The sequence below is a fragment of the Amblyomma maculatum genome, chromosome 3 (genome assembly GCF_055883805.1).
Source record: "Amblyomma maculatum isolate TAMU_Amacu chromosome 3, ASM5588380v1, whole genome shotgun sequence".
In the NCBI taxonomy this organism is placed as follows: domain Eukaryota; kingdom Metazoa; phylum Arthropoda; class Arachnida; order Ixodida; family Ixodidae; genus Amblyomma; species Amblyomma maculatum.
In genome coordinates this window covers 36,012,773-36,018,591 of record NC_139346.1, presented here as the reverse complement: position 1 = coordinate 36,018,591, position 5,819 = coordinate 36,012,773, and positions in this window count along the sequence as shown.

Below are 5,819 nucleotides of genomic sequence, written 5' to 3'. Positions count from 1 at the left end.
ATATACATATATATAGTGTATATATATATATATATATATATATATATATATATATATATAAAGAGAGAGAGAGGGGCAATAAAAAGCGAAGATGTCTAACACTTCCTTTATTCTTCGTCTACGTTTCGACCGTAGAATAAATAAAGTGTTAAGCGCCATCGGTATATATATATATATATATATATATATATATATAGAGAGAGAGAGAGAGAGAGAGGGGCTCTGGGACTCATGAGAAAGAAGAAGTAGAAGCTAGAAAGAAGAATCGAAGACACAGATGCTGGCGTGCCCTACGGACTTGCAGGGCCTGGACAAAAAATAAACACCCCCGTTACGTACTGAGTGCGTAAAAGTTGTGCTGGAGCTTACGGGAGAGATCAACACGGATCTCCGTTGACTTCGACGAAGCCGGAAACTCGCTGGTCTACCTGCCCTACCATTAAATATGGCTCAAGACGATGACGCCGGCCGAGCAAACCCTGCGGTGGGGAACTGACAACATTATCGCGAGCCATGCACTTTGGTGCGAAATCTGAAGAGGACGTCGACGAGTGGTTTACCAACTACGAAAGCGTGAGACTGTACAATCGTTGGTATTCAACCGTGAAACTTGCGAATGCAGTCTTCTCTTTGGAAGGCACGTCGTTAATTTGGTTTGGCAATACTGACGACTCACTCACCAGCTGGGATCATTTCACAAAATAAGAATCGAGGTGCTTTGGCGACGCATCCGGAAAAAGAAAGGGGCGCGGAGCACACATTGCTACAGCGAACCTTGGTACCAGATGAGACGTGCACCACATACATCGACAACATTCTAAAGTTGTGCAAGATCGTAAACCCCCACGGATGTCCGGAGGAAGGCAAAGTGGGACACTTACTCAAAGAGATCGCTGACGACGTGTGCACATCCCTTATTAGCAAAGACGGTTTGAAATGCACTGCTGACGTCATCAGACACTGCAGCACTTTCGGAAGCTTGAAGTTGCGTCGCATCACACCGAAATTTCGGCGAATGGCCAACTACACATCCGTCGCGAGCGTTGATGTCAGTGCTCCGGAGTCAATGGCTGATCTGATAAGCCGGATCGTGCGGGAAGAATTGCAGTGTCACGAAGATTTCGCGTGCCGGAATGAACATCAGTATGACGGTTGCGCTCTGCGGGCAGAACCCGCAATTCCATCATCTTCCTAGACTCCGGCTGTATGTGCGCTACGCTTTCACGACCGCAGACAGTATGACTATTTAATCTCTTTCCAGCCACGGATGGACCGAAGATCCTCCTACACATGCGAGGTAGCTCGTCAGCAACGCAGGCCCGACTACAATCGCTATCCAAAACAAATCTGCACCCACTTTTACTCTGACCGATGGCGCCCGCAGCCTATGTATTACAGCTGTGGCATGGCTGGACACATCTCCCGGTACTGTCGTCGAGGTGGCCTGCCGCCACAAGATCGTCGCATATTGTCCAACCCTTCTCATCGCCTTAATACGCAATTTTATCCACCGTCGCCTACACACGCTTATGATACCTAGCGTCCGACATAGACGTGAAATTTCGCGCCTGCTTCCGACAACAGCCTGACGCGGCCAACATAGACAGAGACGCCCACCGTATCCTCGGCGCCGTTCGCCACCTTCGCGAAACTAGAAGACGCGGCGGATGGAGGTGAGGTCGTCGGAGAATCAACGTTACCAGTACCTCCTGTATTTATGTCAAGAACAAACTCGAAGTTTTCATTGGCGGCCTCTCCACCATGGCATTAATTGACACTGGAGCAACAGTCTCTGTTATGAGTTTAGGGTTCAAGAATCGCTTCGGACGTAAAGTTATGTTTAGCGTCAATCAAGCTGTGGTATTCCATGGTATTGGCGATGAATCATTGGCGGTCTGGCGTTTTGATCCCATTTCAGTGTTTCCTCGTTTTACACATGATGTAATTCTAGGTATAGTCTTTTTGAAACAGCGTGATGCAACGTTACACTCACAGATCTCACTGAATACTACGTTGATGTCGACTCTCGTAGAAGCCTCGTCGTCCGATTTGGGAGCGTTTTGTATCTCTGAAGATGCAGCTGTACCTGAAATGTTCGGAGAATTCGTCCAAGTTATTTCATCTACAAATTTGTGAGAGGAATTCGGCACCGTAGTGGAATCTACAACACTTACCTGCGCAAAGAGGATTGTCTTGGTGCCTCATTGCATAGTTTCAGTTACCAGAGGCCACATTTTGGTGTGGACTATAAACTATTCAGACGAGCCAGCCGTGTTACCTCGTGGCATGAAACGCGTATTTCTAAGTAGGTGTGTCGAATTCCGTTGCGGCACTAAGTGACTGTGCTCTTGAAGAGAAGATACCCTTTTGCTGAGTCTCGAATCCAGGCAATGAATGATAAACACATCTTTGGGAATTCAGGAGCGCCGAATTTTGACTGACCTCCTTTCCAAGCTTGTTTTCGTTTTCGACTGCAGCAGGGATCGCCCACCACCGATTCCAAATTCTCGCATTCATCATTCAATTGATACTGGAACCTCTCGCCCCATCAGACACAAGCCCTACTGTGTGTCGCCGACCGAACGTCAGCTTAATGACGAATAAGTTCACATGCTCCAACGTGGACTAATCTAAGAATCATGTCCTTGGGCGGCTCCAGTTTTTCTCGTTAAAAATAAAGACAACGCGTGGCGTTTCGGTGTGGACTATCGTTGTCTTAATGCAGCAACCAAGAAAGATGTGTATCCTCTTTTATGTATTGACGATGCAATCGACTGTCTTCACTCAGCGTCATACTTCTCCTCTGTAGACTTGAGATCGGGGTACTGGCAGATACCGATGAACTCGAGCGACAAGGAAAAGGCGGAATTTGCGACACCCGACGGTCTTTATTAGTTCCATGTAATGCCTTTGGATTGTGCAATGCGCCAGCTGCCACGTTTGAACGACTCATGGACACCATTCTGCGCGGACTGAAGCGGAAAATTTGTTTGTGCTATTTTCACGACGTTATGATCACAGGCAAGACCTTGCAACAGAACAATATCCGCCACACCATCATTCTTGAGTGCATTGAGAGGGCAGGCCTCGTCCTGAACTCTAAGAAATGCAGCTTTGGAGAAAGCCTGACAATTGCCCTTAGTCACTTGGTTGGTAAGAATGGTGATCGACCGGATCCTCAGAAGATTAAGCTTGTAACCAGCTTTACAGCGCTGAAATGAGTGAAGGAGCTTCGGAGCGTTTTCGGACTATGTTCCTGTTTTCGGTGTTTAGTGCCCAGATTTGCCGACAATGCCCACCCAATCTCGTGCCTTTTGCACAAATACGCACCATTCATTGGACTGCTGACTGCGATTCTGCCATCCGCCACCTCAAATTCCTTCTCAGATCGGTACATATTCTACGCCACTTCTGCCCTTCGCCGAAGTTCACACCGACGCTAGCGGCATGGGAGTTCATGCTGTGCTCGTTCAGCGCATTGGCAGCGACCAGCACATGATAGCTTATGCTAATCGTTATTTGACCAAGTCTGAACGTAACTACACCGTTACTGAACAAGAGTAGTGCCTCGCAGTCAATTGCCTGGTGCAACAATTTCGTTCGTACCTATATGTTAATGTTTTTACCATCGTGATCGACCACCATTCGCTCTGTTGGCTCGTAAACCTCCGTGACCCTTGTGGCCGGCTTGCCAGATGGGCTTTGCGATTGCAAGGCTTTAACTTCACAGTGGCATACAAAAGCAGCCGTCAACATGCTGGCGTGGACTGTCTTTCAAACTAGCTAGTGGCGCGGGCAGAGACTTATTATTGTGCTCTTTTTTTATGGTTACCTCACCATACATTATGTCTGTCACGCTTGCCGCTTTCGTCAACTGGTAGCGGTGGTGACAGCTTTGATGACTACCTAGCGCACATCTCAGCAACGTTTCCTGATCGTAAACTGTTCCACACAGAACACACGCAATGATCAGACTTTGGCACCGCTCTTCTCTGCCGCTCATGCTTCACGTGAAGCGCTCGTGCCGGCCTACTTTACAAGACTTTCAATTCCGGAGGTGCAAGTTTTCTTGTCGCCGCATTTCGGTTCTTTAAAGCATGCACGACGATGCCACGTCGGGACACTTGGATGTCGCTCGGACCCTTCATCGCACACAGGAACGATTTTACTGGCCGAGAATGCGTCAAACCCTCAGCGATATGTAGCCAGGTGTGTCAAGTGCCAGCAGTACAAGCTCCCTACTTCCCGTCCGCCAGGACCGCTGCACCCTATTGCGCCTCCAACCGCATCGTTTGAGCATGTGGGTAACGACCTCTTGGGTCCATTTCCGCGGTCTTCGAAAGGTAACCGATGGATAGTGGTACGTGTTTACCATCTTACTCGATATTCAGAAACAGCCGCCATACCCTCAGCCACCGCTTACGAAGTATCCTATTTCTTATGCGATTCGGCGCTCTGCGACATGGCCCTCCTCGAGTTGTGATCAATGATCGTGGGCGCCAATTTACGACTGAAGTTATTGAAGAACTCCTACGTCTATGTGCCTGCGATCACCGTCTTTCAACGCTGTATCACCCTCTAATAAATGGGCTTGTTGAGAGCACTAACCACTTTGTTGGCGATGTACGTGGATTCTGATCACAAGAACTGGAATGACATGCTACCTTTCATTACATACGCGTATAATACTGCTCAACATGACACGACTGTCCACAGACCGCTTTACCTTCTTTACGCTCGAGTTACCCGCACCTATCACGACAGCATCCTTCATTTATCCCTGTACAACAAACCTTCTATCGCTGTCGCTATATGTCCAGCCGAAGCACGCCGCATTGCCCGCCTATGCATACTGAGCTCACAGAAACGTTCGGAGGAGCGTTATGACAACCGACGCCCACGTGTTTGTTACGTCCTCGGTGATTTCTTGCTGCTTTGGAAGCCGATGCGCAAGCGCGGTTTAGCTGCTTTTTCACTACAGCGGCCCTTTTGCCGTTGCGGAACGCCTCAGTAACGAGAACTATTGTTTTATCACGCCTCACTGAAGTGGCCCGTGCTTACGCAGAACCCAGGTGGTGCATGTCACTCGGCTAAAAAGATTCCAGCCTAGGCATATTGCTTAAATTGCTTTCCCTGGGGCTTCAGCTGAGAAAGGGGACGCGTCAGGGACTTTGGGACTCATGAGAAGGAAGAAGAAGCAAGAGAGAAGAAAAGAAGAAACAGTAGCTAGCGTGCCTTGCTGACTAGCAGTGCCTGGACAACAAATACGCCCCCCCCCCCCACCTACGATGCCATTTACTGCGGCACGGCTGTGGTATATTCCATCCAGCTTTCGTGCGGTAAATCGTAGATTGGCCAGACAGATTGATGTATTAATGAGCGCTTGTTTGAACACCGCAGATCAGTAAAGGGAGCTGTGTCATCCAACCTTGCCGCTCAATGCCGGGAGTGTAAAGATTGTTGCCCCCATTTGGGCGGGAACAATATGTTCTTCAGTCACCCTGATCGGATATGCAGAGAACTTGTCGAGGCGTTTCTAATAAGTAAAGAGTTTGACGCGTGCGTAGCTACACCTTCCGCTAATCTTGTAGAAAAAGAGATTCACGCTCTCGGTGAATATTTGGCGACGAGGTGTTAGCGGGTGCTTGTCATGTGGGAGGTTGATAGTTTTGTTAGTTTGGTTGACGTGCTCAATCCTCACCTTGCGCACGCGTACTGTTTTTAAAGGGCATCGCGGTGGTTTCACGTGTCTCGTCTTGATTTTATCTGTGCTTGGTTCCTATATAACTATACCTTTCTATGAATAAAAATTATGTTTT